General features: G+C 37.2%; 1 long non-coding RNA gene and 1 pseudogene across 3 annotated transcripts in view; one reads left to right on the top strand and one right to left on the bottom strand.

Moving 5' to 3' along the window:
- Positions 1-20,363, bottom strand: part of LOC109461063 (uncharacterized) — an 89,942-nt gene that overhangs the window by 23,025 nt on the left and 46,554 nt on the right. The window contains exon 6 of one of the 3 annotated variants that reach the window (XR_012496267.1): positions 10,003-10,203. The exons of 1 other annotated variant lie outside the window; for it this stretch is intronic. This is a non-coding gene — a long non-coding RNA (uncharacterized LOC109461063). One more of the 3 variants, XR_012496266.1, reaches the window with a different exon arrangement.
- On the top strand, positions 4,591-5,534 carry LOC109460989 (large ribosomal subunit protein uL18; annotated as a pseudogene).

The following is a 20,363-nucleotide window of genomic DNA, read 5'->3' as shown; positions in this document are numbered from 1 at the left end:
AAAACCCAGAGATACAAGAAAGTTGCATGATCAGGTTACTCAAACTACCAGAAGCCTACTCCTCTACCCTGTATCCCTCACCTCAGACAATACAAATGGCCTCATGGGGAGTTTCACAGAAGAAAGGGGAAAAAATAGAGCTTGGTTTGCACATGCTCTCACTTAATCCCAGTAACCTCCATAAAGAGACTGCAGAAGCACTGCATCCCCACCCAGGGGAGGCCTTGTCGGAGAAAAAAAGGAACTAGTCACTATTTTCACTACCTATACCTGTACATCTACTTTCCCCAAAGAAGAAATTGCTTGGGTTAAGAAACTATGCATATTAATTGGCAATAGCTAATAGTTTCTACAGGATGATTAGTAATTCTGAAGAAGCAAGACAGGAGCACTTATTACAAAGAAGTCTGAAGAAGAAACATGTGGATTAACCTCTAAGAATTGACACATAAAAAGAAAATTTGTAGGTCCCACGTGATGCTCATCCAAGGGCCTCACTATGGAAAACATTCTTATTCAGGTAGACAGAACAACCTATTCTGTGGATGTCACTCAGCCTCCTTCATCTGCCTCTCCAATGCTTGCTCAATAGAATCATGAATAAAGTCTCCAGTGTCATGGATAAAGCTCTTACCCTTGTGTGTCTGAAGATCAGACTGTAACAAGTCAGAAAAATTAGGGAAAAAACCATAAGCAGGGATTTTAAAACCAAACCAATTATTCTGCACTGTGCACAATTATATTATCTAAAGACACAACTTAAAATCAAGATGTTCTGAATCCAACAGTCTTTACTCAATATTATATTCCTTAGAATATTACTGTACTCATAGAAAGTACTTACTCTGTGTGTACAAGATTGAGACATCAGAAAACTTGAGTTTTTATCTGACATTCAATAAATTGTGTGAAATTTGGGAACTGTGTTTTTTCTTAGAATCAGGTTCTAAATCTGTAAAATCAGAAGGTTGAATTAAATTAGGGACTTTCAAACAATTCTTTTTGCAGCAGCAGCAACAAAAATCCTTCTTATTCTAATATAAGATGCAAAAAAAAATAGGAAACATAAAACATCTATAAATTGGATTCATAAGCAGTGTTCTAATAATTTCATAAATTTATACCATTTACTTATTTATAAAGCCAGTAAATGAGAATAAAACCATTCTGATGAACACAGTCTTATAGCAGCTTCATCATATAATTTGCATTATTGTATTTGGTAGCATAGTATTGAGCAAATCAGGCTCAGAAATATGTAATAGTTTCTCTATTATACATGATCCAACATAGATATCTTCAAATAAAGATATGGTAGAGCCACAACTTAAATAATAAAAAAGTTAATCTGATGGCACAAGTTAGTACTTGTCTTTGTTTTCAAATTTAGTATATCATATTCGAATGTTTTATTTCTTTTTTAAAAAATAAGACTATATATTTTAAGAAGTTAAATTCCAATAATATTTCACAAACTCCTGAATTTAAATAAAAACTTCACAGCAATCACAGTTCTCATGAGGTTTGCAGATAATACAATCTATAACACTATTAAAATTCATATGGAAAACCCTTCCTGTATTAAAATTCCCCGATTCTACAGAATACATATAACAGATAATGTCACTCTTACTGTTTTGGGATTTGTCTTCTACAAATTCACACCTAATAAGCCTATACCAGTGGGGTCCAACAGAAATATAGTTGAATATACACATAATTTTATTTTATTTTTCCTTTAATTTTTATTTTTACTTTCAGGGGTACAAAACAATGTAATAGTTAGACATTTATCATTTATATCCCTCACAAAGTGATAACTTCCCTCTCCCAATCTACTACCCCTCTGACATTGCGTACAGCCGTTACATTTCCACTATCTCTATTCCTAATGCTGTACTCCACTTCTTGTGTGTGTGTACACATATATATAATTATAGTTGACATCCATTATTGTTCAGCTTCAGCTTCAGGTGTACAGTGCAGTGATCAGGCATCTACACCATCCGTGAAGTAGTCTCCCTAATAAGACAAGTGTCCATCAGATACCCTACAAAATCTTTATAACATTATTGGTTATATTCCCCAGGCTGACTTTTGTATCCCCGTGACAATCTTGTGGTTACCGACTGTGATTTCTAACCCCCTCACCTTCTCCCTCAACTCCATCCCTCTTCTCATCTAGCAACCCTGTTTTTCCTCTATATCTCTGAGGCTGTTTCTGATTAGTTCATTTATTCTTTTCTTTGGATTCCACATATAAGTGAGATCATATCGCATTTGTCTTTCTCTGTCTGACTTCTTTCACTTAACATAATGTTCTCTAGGTCCATCCATATTGTTGCAAATCGTAAGATTGCATTCTTCTTTACGGCTGCGTAATACTCCATTGTATAAATGTACCAGTTTCTTAATCCTGTCGTCTACCGATGGGCATTTCAGTTTTTCCCATGTCTTGGCTATTGTGTATAGTGCTGCAATAAGCATAGGGGTGCATAAATTGTTTTGAATTAGAGTTTTGGATTTCTCCGGATAGCTACCTAGGAGTGGAGCTGCTGTGTCATAAGGTAGTTCCATTTTCAGTTTTTTGAGATCCCCCCATACTGATTTCCATAGTGGATGCACCAATCTGCAATCCCATCAACAGTGCACAAGGGTTCCCTTTTCTCTACATCCTCACCAGCACTTGTTGTTTGTTGATTTATTGATGATAGCCATTCTGACTGGAGTGTGTTGGTATCTCACTGTGGTTTTTATTTGCATTTCTCTAATGATTAGTGAGGGTGAGCTCATTTTCATGTGTCTGTTTGCCATCTGTATGTCCTCTTTAGAAAAATGTCTCTTCATGTCCTCTGCCCATTTTTTAATTGGGTTGTTTGTTTTTTTGGAGTTGAGTTTTTATAAATTTTGGATATTAACCTCTTATCAGATATATCATTGACAAACATCTTCTCCCATTCAGTAGGATCCCTTTTTGTTTTACTGATGGTTTCCTTTGCTGCAAAAAAACTTTTTAGCTTGACGTAATCCCATGTTTATTTTTTCTCTTACTTCCCTTGTCCGAGGGAATATATCAGTAAAAACCTTACTCTGGGTAATCTCTGTAAACTTTCTTCCTGTATTTTCTTCTAGGAGTTTTATGGTTTCAGGTCTTACATTTAAGTCTTCAATCTATTTTGAATTTATTCTTGTATATGGTGTAAGGAGGTGACCCAGCTTCACTTTTTTGCATGTGTCTGTCCATGTTTCCCAGCACCATTTATTGAATAGACTATCTTTACCGCACCATAAATTCTTGCTTACACTGTCGTAGATTAAATGACCACATAGGCATGGATTTATTTCTGGGCTCTCTATTCTATTCCATTGATCTATGTGTCTGTTTTTATGCCAGTACCATACTGTTTTGATTACTGTAGACTTGCAGTATAATTTGATGTCAGGTATCATGATACCTCCCTCTTTGTTAGTATTTCTCAAGATTGTTGAGGCTATCTGGGGTCTCTCATGGTCCCATATAAATTTTTGGATTATATGTTCTATTTCTGTGAAAAATGTCCTTGGTAGTTTGATAGGGACTGCGTTGAATCTGTATATTGCCTTCGGCAGTATGAACATTTTAACGATATTAATTATTCCTATCCATGAGCATGGTATGTGTTTCCACTTATTTGTATCTTCTTTAATTTCTCTCTTCAGTGTTTTATAATTTTCTGAGTACACATCTTTACTTCTTTGGTTAAATTTATTCCTAAGTATTTTATAGTCTTTGAAGCAATCATAAATGGGACTGTTAATTTCTCCTTCTGATATTAATATTTCAGAACTGATTTCTGAATATTAATTTTGTAACCTGCTACTTTACTAAATTCATTTATCAGTTCTAATAGTTTTTGGTGGAATCTTTAGGGTTCTCTATATATAGTATCATGTCATCTGCATATAATGACAATGTTACTTCCTCCTTACCAATTTGGATGCCTTTTATTTCTTTTTCTTGTCTGACTGCTGTGGCTAGAACTTCCAGAACTATGTTGAATAGAAGTGGAGAAAGTGGGCAACCTTGCCTTGTTCCTGATCTTGAGGGAAATGGTTTCAGCTTTTCCCAATTGAGTATGATGTTAGCTGTGGGTATATCATATATGGCCTTTATTATGTTGAGATATGGTACCTCTATTTCCATTTTCTTAAGAGTTTTTATCATAAATGGCTGCTGGATTTTGTCAAATGCTTTTTCTGCATCAATTGATATGATCATATGATTTTTAGTTTTCATTTTGTTAATGTGGTGTATCATATTAATTGATTTGTGGATGTTGAATCAACTTTGCATACCAGGAATGAATCCCACTTATACACATAATTTTAAATTTTCTAAAAGAAATATAAATTTCTTTCCTTATATTCAGAGCTCCTTATAATGCTTCAAAATTTTTTTAAAGATTTCACTTCAGTTCTAAAGGAAATTTAAATTTCTTTCCTTATATTCAGAGCTCCTTATAATGCTTTAAAAATTTTTTAAAGATTTCACTACAGTTCATTAGCTGGATCTTCACATTAAGATTTTCATTTTTCAGCTTTTCTCCCCTGGAGCTGAGCTGGGCCTGCAGGTCTGTGGTGACGCGGGGCTCTGTTCACCAGGATGGGATTTGTTAAAGTTGTCAAGAATAAGGCCTACTTCAAGAGATACCAAGTGAAATTTAGAAGATGCCGTGAGGGTAAAACTGATTATTATGCCCGGAAACACTTGTTAATCCAGAATAAAAATAAGTACAACACACCCAAATATAGGGTGATTGTTTGGGTAACCAACAGAGATATTATTTGTCAGATTGCTTATGCCCATATAGAAGGAGATACGTTAGTTCGTGCAGCTTATGCTCATGAACTGCCAAAGTATGGTGTAAAGTTGGCCTGACAAAGTATGCCGCAGCTTATTGTACTGACCTGCTGCTGGCCCACTGTCTTCTCAGTAGGTTTGGCATGGACAAGATTTGTGAAAGTCAAGTGGAAGTGACTGGAGATGAATACAATGTGGAAAGCACTGATGGTCAACCGGTGTCCTCACCTGCTATTTGGATGCAGGGCTTGCCAGAACTACCTCTGGAAATAAAGTTTTTGGGGCCCTGAAGGGAGCTGTGGACGGAGGCTTGTCTATCCCTCACAGTACCAAACGATTCCCTGGTTATGATTCAGAAAGCAAGGAATTCAGTGCAGCAGTACATCAGAAACACATCATGGGCCAGAACGTTACTGATTATATGCATTATCTAATGGAAGAAGATGAAGATGCTTACAAGAAACAATTCTCTCAATACATAAAGAACAGCGTAACTCCAGACATGATGGAGGAGATGTATAAGAAAGTTCATGCTGCTTTACAAGAGAATCCAGCCTATGAGAAGAAGCCTAAGAAAGATGTTAAAAAGAAGAGGTGGAACCGTCCCAAAATGTCGCTTGCCCAGAAGAAAGATTGGGTAGTGCAGAAGCAAGCAAGCTTCCTCAGAGCTCAGGAATGGGCTGCTGAGAGCTAATAAACCAAACAAGTTTTCTATGAAGATTTTCATATAGGCAATAATAAACTTAGGCAACTGAAAAAAAAAAAAAAAAAGATTTTCATTTTTCAGAAAAAAACATAGAAGATAAACGAGATTCAGAGCCTTGAATTTAGGTTTTCTGATTGAGTCCAATTCTCTATGTACATTACTCCCACTGTTTCACACTGCTTTTTCAACTAAACAAGAACTAAAATAAAAGTGAAAGATACTAATCGAAAAACAAAAGTACAAACAAACAGAAATAGGCAAAGCACCCTCCTGGAATAGAATCAACTTATTAAATCTTCCTTTTTTAAGATTTAAGATAGTTTTGGTGAAACTCTGACTAGTAATGATGAGGTTACCATGTTCCAAAAGACTAATTCAAGTTGAGCATCTGTGCCCTGGTTTTCATCCTCCTATTTTCTCCATATATTCAGAACAGTTTCTGGATTCAGGTCTTTAAGGATATTGACGGAGTTGAAATAAAACAAGTTAGAATATTTTTAGTCTTCATATTTCAAAATCAGGGCTTCAATTTGTTAACATTCTTTATTAAAGTAGTCCTCAACCAGAGGCAGTTTTGTTGCGCCGGGAATATTTGGCAATGTCTGGAAATATACGTGCTGTCATAACTGGACCGGGGTAGAGGCAGGGGTTGTTATTGGCATATAATAAGTAGAGGCCAGAGATGCTGCTAAACATGCACAGAACAGCCTCCCACACAGAAAGAATTCTCAAAATGGCGGTAGTGCATAAGATGAGAAACTGCTTTACTGAAAGCAAAAACAAATACCAGACAGACAAAAGAACCAATTTTTTTAACTACCTAAAAGAATTAGGAGAAAATATAACAATTTTTTTTCCTGTCTTACATTAAAGAATGCTTTCTTCAAGAGATAAAACCTAGAGGCTACCAAAAAAATGAAAATAAGAAATTTTTAAATCACAGGCAAGAATATAAAGTTACAAAATTAAAATCAATATACTCTACCACACAAAAGATTTGCTCAGGCCAAATATCTTCAATCACCTTTGGCTCCACTTTTTTGCATCCTGCACACAGTCCACCGGGAAATCCTACTAGGTTCATCTTCAGAACATATGAAAAATCGGACACTTTCTTCCAGTTCTGCTGCTATAACCCAGGTCCAAACTACCTTCCTCTGTCATCTGTAATACCAGATTACTCATTTGTATTCCTGCTTCTATCCTTAACCCCACCCTATGCATACCCATGATTATTCTCAGCTCAAAAAATTCAGTAGCTCCTAATTTCATTCCAAGTGAAAACTAAAGCCATCACAATGGCTTATAAAATCCTAAAGATCTAACCACTACCACTGGCATCAGGACATCCCCCACTCCCTTTTCTCTTACCTTATTCCTCATTACTTTAGCTATAGTGCCTCACTGTTCCTTGAACTTCTTTGTCTTTGGGTTTGGCCTTTTTGCTCCCAGAGCACAGCTTGCTCTCTCACTTCCTTCATGTTTTTGTCAGAATGTTTCCTTCTAGGTGAAGCATTCTCTTGACCACTCTATTTAAAACTGCAAGTTTCCCCTAATTTATTAATTTGGTGCAAAAGTAATTCGTTTTTGCAATTATTTTTAACCTTATAAATTGCAATTACCTTTGCACCAACCTAATAGTGTTCTCTCGGCACCTCCTTAACCTCTCTTTCTCTAGCACTGGAAGAGTTCTATTAAACCACTGCTTCTCAAATATTTGGTCTCAGGGCCCTTTTATACTCCTAAAAGTTAATGAGGATACTATTATAGACCAAGTTTGTGTTTGCCCTCCAAAATCCTTATGTTGAAACTCTACCTCCCAATGTGATGGCATTAGAAAGTGGGGCCTTTGGGAGATAATCAGGATTAGATGAGTTTATGAGGATGGAGCCCTCAAAAATGTAATTAGTGCCCTTATAACAGTCACAAGGGAGCTTGCTTCTCTCTGCTCTCTGCCATATGAGGATACAAGAACACCGTCATCTATCAGCCAGGAAGCGGGCTCTCACCAGAATACCTCATCAGCTAGCACCTTGATCTTGGACTTCTCAGATGGCCGAACTGTACAATATGAATTTATATTGTTTATAGGCTATCTAGTTTAAGGAATTTTGTTATAGCAAACAAGCTAAGACCGACCCTAAAGAGTGTTTATGTGCTTCTAGGGGTCAACATTTACTATATTTGAAATAAAGCCAACTTTTAAAATATTTCTTAATGTTTAAAATAACAGTAAGCCTATAAATGTTAACAAATATTTTCATGAAACATAATTATATTTTTCAAAACCAAAAAAAAAAAAAAAACATTAGTGAGAAGACTGACGTGGTTTTATAAATTTTTGTAAATTTCAATGTCTGCTTAACAGGAAATAGCTGGATTCTCATAGCAGCTTCTGCATTCGATGTGATGCAATAGGCTGTTTTGGGTAAAGTATGTGAATGAAATCTGACCACCCACAGTTATGTACTTAGAGAAGGGAGGGATATTTTAATAACTTTTTCATATAACTGAGGATGTTCTTCTTTGATATTCACAAAAACTCAATGAATGATAATATCTTAGAAGCTATTATAAAATGGAATATTAAACCATATAAATGAACTTTTGGTACTGTTACCTTAAAATCCCTTGGTCTATCTTGCATTTTGATGGCATTTCTAAAATGAATTATTTTAAAGGTATTACATTGATTCATTTGAAAATTTTGATTCAGAATTAAGAGCTTCCATATATTGATATATTGCATTACCCAACATCTCAAAATAAAATTAATATCACCACCAACCTCATCAGAAAACTCAGCAATTGGGAAGCCACCACGCTTGCAGTAAGAGACACAAGTTTTCTGAATTTCTAATTTTGCCTTTTTAAGGCTTGAATTTTATCATTGACAAACATTGTCAGTTGTTTCCCTTAGAGTGTCAAGCTTGCTTCACTCATCCCCCCACCAAAAAAAATGCCTGCGAAATATCTAAATCTGAATACCATAGTTTTTACTGAAATAAGAATGAAACCACACAATGGTTGTATGCCATATAACGGAAACTACTCAGCAATAAAAGGGAGCAGCAAAGTGTTGATATACAACATTGATGGCTCTCAAAATAATTATTCTGAGTGAAAGAAAGCTGAGAGAAAATATGCACTGTATTCCATTGATAATGGAAAAAATAAAATGGAATAAGCATTGCTAAGAGTCACTTAAAAGAGAATCAGGAAGCCATCAAAGAAGGAGTCTGTGCACATCTTGTGCCTCAGTTTCAGAGTTGAGCTGTATATTTGCTAAACCTATTGCTAAATTCAGCTAACGATGAGCTATAAACATTCTAGAACTGCTGCAGTGAACACATATGGACTTTACTTCCTTCCTAGTAGTTTTCATCTCCCTCGTTTGCATATTGAAACTAATCAATCCTGTTAACATAGGCAGCAATATTTCATTTGCATGAAAGAATATACTTTGTGGGTTTTGCCTTTATAAACCCTTTCTTTGTTCTCTCCAGAGTGCAGTTCGACTTGGTACCTGAATCTGCGTCTCCTTAGGTTCCATCTCCTTTTGCTCAAATGCCTTTTGTTCTTTATTAGTCTGTATCTCTTCTTTGGTTAACACCCTCCATACAAAATTCTAGAAAATGCAAACTAATCTATAGTCACAGAAAGTAGATCAGTATTGCAGGAACGGAGGGCAGAAGAAAGTTTTGGGGGTCGTGGATATGTTTATTATCTCGAGTATAGTGCTTTCATGGGTGCATATATGTGTCAAGTGTCACCAACTGTACACTTAATGTGCACATTGTTGTACTTCAATTATACATAAGCTGTAAAACATACACATCCCACACAAGCCAAATGTTTATCAATGGTGGACTATTAGAATAAATTATAAAGCTCTTTTATTCTTTTAATTACTACTTTACCTTCCATTTAGCCAACATGCAGCAAAGGGCTTGTGTGTCTATTTTAAATTCCAAAAGGTAAAAAAAAAAAAAAAAAAAAAAAAAATTTCCAAAAGGTAAAAAGTTACTTTTGAATGTGTATTAAAGTATTGCAATAATTGACTCTGCAAAAGTCAATTTCTTCTGAGCATTCCCATACTCTGAATTTACGTCTTTTGATCTCCACAGGTAAAACTGCCCAGCAACTGTATCATCACTGTAAACTGCCCCATCACTGAACCGACCCTGGGGCATACCCTCTGAACCCGGCATTTTTCAGGTCAGGGAAACCCGGTCCCCACCGGGAGGCTGAGCAGCAGATGCCGTTAGGAGGTAAGGAGGGCAGCGGCAGCCAAGGGGAATCCACTACAGACTGCGGAGGGCAGGGCCCACTCCCGAAGCCAAAGCCACAGCCACGATGGTTAAAGGGACAAAGGGAAGGGGGCAGGGTCACAACAGCACTGAAAATAATACCACCTAGAGCAAGCTGACCACACATAACAAGAGCTTGGACTTACCGAGAGCCCCCAGCGCAGGTCAGGCCGTCTTCCCGAAGCTGTAAGACTGTAAGAGCCCAACATGGCGGCAAAGATGAGGCCCGTTGTCGTCCTTCGCTGGGCTCGAGGCGCATGCGCAGAGCATGGAGGCCAAGGGCAGAGCAGCAGGCTTGCAGCTGGGCGCAGTTTCTCCCGCCCTGAGGTGCTAGGCTGCTTGAGGACCTGGAAGGGCAGTTCCCAATCTGAGCTCCAAGCTCCAGGTGGGCATTGTCACGGCCTTGTCTCTGAGGAATACACTTAGGGCCTGGATTAGAGCCTTGGGGGGAGTGGATTGAGGGGTGGCTATCTGTGCAGGGCTAGGGTGATAAAGGATGTATAGTTTGTATGAGGTTGTGGCACATTGAGGTAGGGTCACCCCTTATTCTTATTGTGCAAGGATTACAGAGCACAGATTATGGCTGCCCAAAATAGAAACCCAGGAGGCCCCAGTGTATGTACACATTAGTGGAAGTAATTGCCAGTATTTGAACACCTGTTAATCAGCTATTTATGTATGTTATTGCATCTAATTATATTTCTGTACTTTGGAGAAACTTGAATTGGATCTATGCATTAGATAGTAGTAATTTATGATGTTAATTTCCTGATCCCAATGACAGTATTGGGGTTACTAGGAGAAAACCCTTGCTTGTAGAAAATAGACTCTAAACTATTGGGGGTAATTGGGTATGTTGTCAGAAATTTACTTTCAAATTAGAGTGTTGTGTTCTTTCTACTTGTACCTTTCCTGTAAATGTGAAATTATTTCAAAAGGTAAACAGTTAATTTAAAAATTACAATAGCCTCATAAAATGAGCTGTGCAGCTCTGTTGTTCTATGTTCTGTAGCAATTTATATTATACAGTAATTACAGTTCTTCGAAAGAATAGTAACTCAGCTATAAAGTCATCTAGGCATGGGTATTTGGGGGAAGAAAAATTCTTTGACTTCCATATAAATTCTTTCATGCTCAGCTCTAGTCAGGTTTTCTATTCCTTGCATGAATTTTGTCATTTTATTTTTTCTATCAATTGATCTATTTCCCCTAGTTTTTTAATTTATTAATGTACAGTTTTAATAATACAAAATGTTATCTTAAAATCTATGTGTGACCATTTCTTCCTTTACTCTGTATTTTGTTTATATCTTCTCACTTTTTCCTTGACAAATCTTCTCTATTGGTATTTTGTGTTCTAATTGTTCTCTGTTTCATATTCCTTTCTTCATTTGTATTCTTTCCTCTTTTAAAATTCCTTTGAATTAATTATATTACTTATTTTCAACTTTTCCCATTGAGTATTTACCGTCTATATTTTTAACCTCTCATTTCCTAAAATACAGAGGGTGCCAAAAAATGTATACACATTTTACACTGTATTAAAATTGTAGTAATGTATACTGATGACAAAAGATGAATACAGGTCATGCATATCCATTTTTTTTGGTACCCCAGTATGTATGTAAGCTATGAATTTTTCTGTAAGTACTGCTTTAGTTATGTCCCTTAAGTTTTTATGGCATATTTTCATTATCACTTAATTTAAAAATTTTTTAACTCCTATTGAGATCTCTTTTGTAGTCTATGGGTGGAAGATAATTTTTCTTAATATCCAGATATATGAAAGTATATTGTTAGTTAGCTTTTTTACATTAATTTATAACTTACTTGCATTAATTGCATTGTAGTCAGAAAATGTGATCTGATACCGATTACTTATAATTTCTTGAGACTTGCTTCATGGCCTAGTATCTGGTCATTTTTAAAATACATATCCATTAGATCAAGTTGTTTACTATGTTCAAATGCTCTACTGATGTTTTTGTCAGCTGTATCAGGTATAGAAACTGATTTTTGTCAGCTTCTGATAACTCTACTAATTATTTCTTTCTATACTTTGAATTTATTTTATAAAGTACGTAAAGGTTTAAAATTTCTTCCTGACGAATTTACCATTTTGTCTATTTGTAATAACTTGCTTCATGTCCAGAAAATTTTTGTTTTAAACTCTTATTTTGCCTGATACTGATTTAGCCATGCCAACTTTCATTTAATTGATATTTGCCTTCATTTATCTTTTTCTATCATTTTACCTACTAACTTTCTGTGTCCTTATATTTAGATTGAAAAATCTAATCAGTCCTCAATTTATCAGTCATTAGAGTATGAGAGGAAAAGAAATTAAGAACCACTGAACTACTAAGTTATATTTTCTCGTAGCAACCTTATTTATAAAATGCAAATTTTTCCCTTATTTATAAAATATTTATTTATGTGACAATTTGATATCTGTTTCTCTTGCAATGTCAAGTCTCATAGAAACAACATTGAGCATCTTGTTTTCCTCGGTGAATCTTAAATGAAAGATTGAATGAGAAGATGCATCACTATGCAGGTAGTATTTGCAGTCCTGGGAGCAGATGCGATTACTGGGAACATGTGAGCAGAGCAGAAGGTGGAACTCTGGAAAACAGCAGGAGATTAACAACTTGTTTTAGAGCAACAACTCGGGCAATTGCCTTTGGAGCTTTTGCCTTCTTTTTCCTTTACTCCTTTGTCCCTAAAAGGGAGCATAGTGTTTGCACACAGGAACAATACAACAGTGAAAATAACCCTGCTTCCCCAAACCAAGCTAAGATCCAGAGTACATAATTACTGTTAAGAGTGTTCTTTTCAAGTGAAACAATTACTCTAGAAGACTGATACTGGACAAGTATCTTAATGTCTTTGTGCCTCACCACCTTCACCACCTTGTAGGAGAAATGGATATTAAATACGTAAAATAAAGTAGTTTCCGTTGTCCCTTCAAGGAAGCTGCATGGGATCCCTCCGCAAAACCTACTATTTACACATGAATTTTCTTGTGCTATAATTCAGTTTAATAAACCATCTATGAGTACATAATGCACGTCTTGCCCCGGTGCAATACTTGTCGGTAATATTTTCCCTCTATTTCCCATAAAATCCAATGTCCTAAAGTAAGGTCCATTTTTTTCTGTTTCTGCCACCCACTTTATAGAATTTTAGCCATTAATAAATTAACATTTATGACTTGTTCAGATTGTTTTCAGTTTGACTATTTTTTGTCTTGTCAGTTTCTTAGGTACCCCCAGGAGGAGGCAGCACAAACTTAGTGACACTCTCACTCTAAATGCCTGTACATTTACATTCTGTCACACCCTAAGGGAAGATGTCATTTCTGCTTAAGATGCAATTAAACTTCACCATTTTCTTTTTCAAATAATACCTAGTGTTAATGAGGGAGTGGAAGAGAAGAACTGCCATATACTGTGGTACAAGTGTTCATGGAGCAATTTAAAAACTACATATCTGAAGCCTTAAAAATGTTTGATCTTTTGTTCTGGCATTCCCCCTTCCCACAACCACTCTCCCACCCCCAGTAATTTCTCTTAAGGAAATTATTGTGGCTGTCAGCACAGATCTTGCTATAGGGACATTCAATACAGTATTGCTTATAATAACATAAACTAGAAATGATGTAATGCAAACCTTAAGAGATTCAGATCATAGCATGGAATACTGTGTGGCTGTTAAAAATGATATTGTTGAAATGTTTTCCAAAAATGTGGTACACATATATCACAAGATGTGGTACATAGGACAATTTAAATCAATCCCTGTCCTGTTCCTTCTCCAAGGCAGGCTTTGATCTGCCATCATGGATGGGTCCAGCTTATTTTCTATTTGCCAGCACAGCCCTCTTCGGTCTGGCAGTCACGTCTCACTGCCTTCAAGTCCTGTTTTATAATATTTCCTGAAATCCCCAACTCTGCTTCTTCTCCCAAGCTTCCATTAGACATGTCTGTTCTATCAATTTCTGGCACATATCCCTTAGAGAGGTCTTTCCTAATCGTTTGTAACCCGCGTAACTCTCACCCCTAGCCTCCATGGAAGGCCCCAGTGCCCTTCCCCGTGCCACTGCCTCTGATCCTGAAGCTTTAGCCTTTGCTTCACCAGCCTAGCAAATGTTCTCCCTTGGGCCCTTCGTTTTTTGTATGCTGGCTCTGTTATGTTCTGTCCCTATTTCTTCCTTTCTTCTCTTTTCTCCCTCCTCACTTCGGACGGAAGTTTTCTCGCCATTCAATTTGTTAAGTATGGCTTCCTCAAATATCTTGCTTGGTATTTAAAAAGCGAATATAAATGTCACCCAGATATATTCCTCCCACAGTGATGAGGTTAAAGTGTTCATTTTTTTCATGATAGCCACAAATATGTGGCAAGCCAATTTCTGTACACAGGTAGGAAGTGAGCTATAATTCATAGAACAGGATTTATAGAACTGGTGGATTTCTCAAGTGGAAATTAAAAAGTAGTAAATATTTCCTATGAGCTCTATGATTTAGAGCATAGTGGCGAAACAGAAGAAAAATAAGGCAGACTGCAAATAAACATTTTTCCAACTTATTTAAATCAGAACTTAAAACCTTGCTTGAAATTCATTGTAATCTTTGTGGGACAGGATTATTTTAGAAGTCAGGAATTGAACTCTGAAAAATAACAAGTTGAAAAAGAACATATGTCTAACATTCGTATCAGAGCTATAGGGTCTCTTACAAAGGATTGCCTTAAGAACAAATAGCCATTGCTATGGGCTATGGGTCACATTACTGATGATGAAGCAGAGGAGCAGCTACCTTAGCTGCTAATCTTAGTAGCTTCTAAAAATGTCATGGTGAATAAAATGTAAAGTGTATTGGAAGTAGGGCATTCAGTAGCCAGAGTTATACATAAGCATCTGGCAAGGTCAGGAAAAACAAAATTTTTATATGGATACACATCAACTTTGGCAACATGTCATTACCTTAAATCTCACAAGTGATTTTTAAACATTTTTATCCACCATTATCAACGACAGAGTACTCCCATGTAACTTAACTTCCTAGATTTATGAACCTTATTTCTTTAAGAATAAAATCTTTAAGCAGTTTTGGATAGACTTTCTATTAAATGTATTTGTACTTTTATACATTTCCTGTCTTCTTAAATGCTTTAGCTTTTACTGGATAATTCAAGATCTTCATCATGAGTTTCCAGCAAGGTACAGTGGAGGCCAACGAGGGGACTCTTAACCCCTTTAATAAATGGCCCCAGCAAGGAAAAATGATAGAGTTCTTGGGTCTGCTTTCTATTGTTTTGCTGTTACAACAGTACAAGATACCATGTCTGCATCTAACTACTCTCTCTACTGTTGGGAAACACTATTTCATTGGTCTCTTGAGCTCCTAAATATCTTACTGGTTATGCCAAAAATGTAAGGCCCTGACTACTTTTTATCTGGGACGTTTCTCAAGGTTGTGTTTGCAGCAAGCAACCTTGAGAGATGCGGTTACCTCTGCTCCCAGACCAAGGCTGCTGTAAGAAATCAGCTTTCCCAGGCTCAGTGTCCCTCTCCTGTAATACAACCCGTTATATGTGCAGTATGGCCAGAAGCACCTGCATTCCCCCGTGGGATTAGAATTCAAGGAACCACTGCAACCATGCTGATACTCTAGCTACTGCTTTTGCTGTGAGTAATAGTTTTTTGAGTCTGACTCAAGGAGTTTCACATCTTCTTTCAGCATCCATGACACTGTGGCAAGCTGACTTGTTATGAATAGCATGTACCTCTGGCTGAGTAGCATTAAGTCCAGCCCTAAGCCCAGCATTAGCAACAGACAGCCTCAGTTCACAGCTTGACCTCCCAAGGCACCTCCAAGCCTAGCATGAGTGGTGACCATCTATGGATTGCTTTGTGCTTCATGCCACGTGGCCCCAGGCAGGGCACAGGCTGCAGCAGAACTTGGACTGCAGCATGTCCCCTCACAGGAGGCTCCAGGGCTGGCACACCCAGTGGCCAGCTTCAGACCCAGCCGGAGAATCACCTGGCCACCTCCAAAAAGAACACAACCAAAGGATATGCTAGACAGGCACCAGAGACCTGCTAAAGGTAATCCTGCTCTGTCCCTGTACCACAGCTGCTCCAGTGTAGTCATGGCCAGTTCTCACAAACAGCATGGGGAATATAGTCAATAACATTGTGATAGCGTGGTACAGTGTCAGATGGTTGCTGGACTTGTCATGGTGATCACTACTTTAGGTATATAAATGTTGACTAACTATGGATGTATACCTGAAACTAATATAATATAATATTGTATGTTAGCTATATTTTAATAAAAATCTTTAGAAAAAAAGAAAGGAAGGAAGAAAAAAGAAAAAGAAAGGAAGGGAGGGAGGGAGGGAAGGAGGGAGGGAGGGAGAGAGAGAGAAAGAAAAAGAAAGGAGGGATGGAGGGAGGAAAGGGGGAGAGAGAGAGAGAGAGAGAGAGAGAGAGAGAAAGAAGAGGGAGGGAGGGAGGGAGGGAGGGAGGGGGAGAGAGAGACAGAGACAGAGAGCGAGAGAGCGAGAGAGCGAGAGAGCGAGAGAAAGAAAGAAAGAAAGAAAGAAAGAAAGAAAGAAAGAAAGAAAGAAAGAAAGAAAGAAAGAAAGAAAGAAAGAAAGAAAGAAAAGAATCAAGCCATGAAAAGACCTGGAGGAAACCTAAATGCATATCAGTATGTGAAAGAAGCCACCATGAAAAGAATGCATACTATATAATTCCAACTATATGACATTCTGGAAAAGATAAAATGAGTAAAAAATTTGTAAGTAGACATTAAAAAGGTCAGTGGATCCATGGAACAAAGTAGAGTCACTTGTGACAAAGAAAAAACTACTGATACATATAACCACATGGGTATATCTCAGCAGCATTATCCTAACTGAAAGTAAGCATACACAAAGTGCTACATACTGTTTACTTATATTTATATGAAATTAAGAAAACAGCTATAATAACAGAAAACAGAATAGTAGTCCACAGGACTCACAGGTAGGCAGGAGGAACTGACTGCAAATGGTAATGAGGGAACTTTTTGGTGCAATAGAAATGTTTTATATTTTGATTGTGTTGGTGATTACACCACTGTATCCATTTGTCAAAATTCATTGAATTATACACTTAAAATCTGTGAATTTTATTATATGTGAATTGTACCTCAATGAAACTGACCAAAAATAAAGATGGAACCTTTAAAGTATTCAAAAACAATAAAGAACAAGAACTAATGGGATAGAAAAAACAAGTGATCCATATCTTTGAAAACACTAGTAAGGTGAACAGACTTCTTGCAGGACTAATGAAGAAAATAGAAGGAAAGGCCCATAAGAAATATTACAAGGAAAAGAGACCTGAACTACAGATGAGGTTGAATGAATGGACGCCTGTTCAGCAGTGAAATGAATAAACTGAATCTACATATAACTAAAAATCTTGAAAATATAACTTTAAATTAAAATAACAAGTTGTAAAAGAATATGTAAAATGTTGCCCATTTGTATAAATGTTAAACAAACAATAGTCTATGTTGCTTATGCATGCATACATATGTACAAAAAAATTTTAATTTATAATTTCATTTTTCAATTTTAAATGCTCATTTAATACATGAGAATTAGAATGCCAATTTCACTACTTCAAGATATTGGTTTCTTCTGGGAGGAAAGAAGCTTGAAGGATGGGGTGGGAAGGTGCAAAGGGGACTTTAGCTATGTCTTCAATGTTTTCTTTCGTTTGTATCAGAGAAAATGACAAAGAGACAGAAAGAGATCTGAAGGCCAGGAAAGCAAAATATTATCATCTTTTATTAGGCATTAAGGGGAGGATATGGAGATGTTTGTTATATTATTTTCTGTACTTTTGATATGTTTAAAATGTATTATAATTTTAAATTAGTTGGGGGTTAAATAAAACCAGCCATACTATAAATCTTCATACAACAAAGGGCACTGTCTAGTGACCATATTTCTGAATAAACTCACAATTGACACTGCTACTAGATTCATAGACAAGAGTCAATACATAATTAGTTCTATCAGAACGCTTCCTCAGAAAATTTAACAAACTGAGGCTTATGTCAGTGGGTGGAGGATGCTGGAGTCAACACCAGTGATCCACTAGATGATTGCAACTTTTTACTCAACAGCTGCTGCTAAATTCAATGTCAGGATTAAATCACTGCTAAGGATGAGTGAGTGGCCTGTAATCCTGGCCTTGCAAATGAAGCTGGAGAGATATCTGTGCTTAGTGAGGAGGATTCAGTGTGATAAAAATCCAGTCAGTAATTAATTGGACCATGTCCTTTCATACCTTAACACTAATCATTCTGAGTCATCGTTGCCTGTCTGTATGCTAGGCACACAATGAATAACAGTCAACGGACTGACTAGTCTCCAGGAAATGAAATTCCATGAGACTGTAGAGGGATTATTCCCAACTCTAATACGCTGGATATAGCATCAGATAGGGATGAGCAGCAGATGCGGCTACTTCCATGAAAATTTCCCATTCTCTCCAGCCAGAAGAATCTCTTCTTCTCTATTGGGTATCCTCCTAGAATATTTCACATCTTTTCTTACAGTTCCTCATGTTTATGTCTCATTTCTATTTGCCACATTATACTACTTTTAAGTTTCTTAAGAGCAGAGACTATTTTTGTAATTTATTACAGAGTGATGCAAAGTGGGGAAAAAAATGTCTTCAAGCTAAAATTAATTCATTTTTACACTTCTCTAAGTTCAGCAGCATTATAGTGTCCTGAAAGTATGCAATTTCAAACAAATTAAAATGAATTCCACTTGCACGCATTCAGTCAGTTGGTAGCAAAGGATGGACACTAACACGTCACACCACACCGCTGACAGGGCCAGTGAGCCTCTTTGCTCAGCTATTTCCCAGTGAACAAAGATAGCTGCCAAACATTTTCTAGGTCATTTGTTCTGTTTGTAAACAGAAAATGTATAATACGTAACAAGATGTAATCCTTTGTAAACTGGGTTTACACAGAATGAAAGAAGTTTAAAAAAAAAAATAAGAGGGAACTTAATGCAAGTCTTAAGTGCTTAATGAGCCCATTAATTAATTGAGAGATAAGTAATGCTGAAAATAAACAGGAGAGGTAATGGCCTTGGAGCCATTAATCTATTCTGGGAGTACTACTAAGGTTTACAAGGTGCTTTTCTTCTGAATTAGGAGCTGAGAGTCAGTCTACTTTCACACAACAGTTCTGGAATCTGGCCAGTCATAAGAATCACGTGGAAAGCTTTTGAACAACACAGATCCCTGGGTTCTTTTCAGACTTCCTTACTCAGGATCTTAGAGGTGGGACTCAGGTACATAGACTATTAAAGACCTGGACAGGTGATACTTTTGATTTTCTGATAAAAAGCTAGCCAGGTTTGGACATCATTGCTTTGGAACAGAGTTCTCAATCTTAGTGCTACTGACATTTTTGGATGGCTAATCGTTGTAGAGACTGCTCTGTGCACATGGTCCTGCTGAACGACATTTCGGTCAACGATGGACCGCGTATATGACAGTGGTCCCATCAGATTATAATGGAGCTGAATTTCCTGTAAGAAATGAAAGGATGTGTGGTTCAGGAGGATTTTTTTCCTTTGATGGGAGCAATATCTGCGGGACTTGGCAATAGACTCCCTCCCACTCACAGCACCTCAACTTTGAGCACACAGATTACAACCCGATTAGTCAGCCACTGACCTGTTTCAGCGCGGGGGAGCCTAACCCCGCAGTGCCACGTGTTCACAGGGCACTGCAGCCCTCCCAGGTCCAGCGTGGTGGTCTTCAGATTAAACTGCTGTAAATTCTTTGTTGAGGACCTGAGATCCTGCACAAGGACACAGGTCCACTGGAGCGACCTTAACAAGGATTAAGTGCCACGGCCACTTTAGTAAAAGCTTTCTGTGGTGGTGGGGAGCCAGCCTGTCCCTGTACTTTGGGAATTTTTTCAGGTTGTAATGAGGTAAAGCATAGATACGTTTTATTTCTTCCATCATTTCCATGTCAGAGAGAGTCCTTTGTGCCAGATAGGATCAATGGAATCAAAAACAAACTTCCAAAATCAAAATATTGAGTCCTCAATTCTACATCCTCTCCATATTAAACACCCTCCTTTTTTATGAACACCACAAAGTTTCTTACTCTGTCCACTGCTCCAACATGGGATAGCCAAAATCATGCTGCCATGACAACGCCCTACGCTCCTTTACCTCCCTGTCTTATTCCTTATTCCTCCTGGTCTTCAGGCCACCTTTCACTCCCTCCTGACAGTCGCTATGATGGTGATGTACTCCTTACCCAGCCAGATTCTCCTCGATATTTCCAATCAGTTCCGACCAAAAGGCTAACCATACATACGTCTCCACAAAATACCCTTTAAAATATTATACTAAATGAAAGAAGCCAGTCACAAAAGACCACACATTATATGATTCCATTTATATGAAC

Source organism: Rhinolophus sinicus, linkage group LG05 (genome assembly GCF_036562045.2).
Source record: "Rhinolophus sinicus isolate RSC01 linkage group LG05, ASM3656204v1, whole genome shotgun sequence".
In the NCBI taxonomy this organism is placed as follows: Eukaryota; Metazoa; Chordata; class Mammalia; order Chiroptera; family Rhinolophidae; genus Rhinolophus; species Rhinolophus sinicus.
This window is presented reverse-complemented; position numbering and strand designations above follow the sequence as displayed.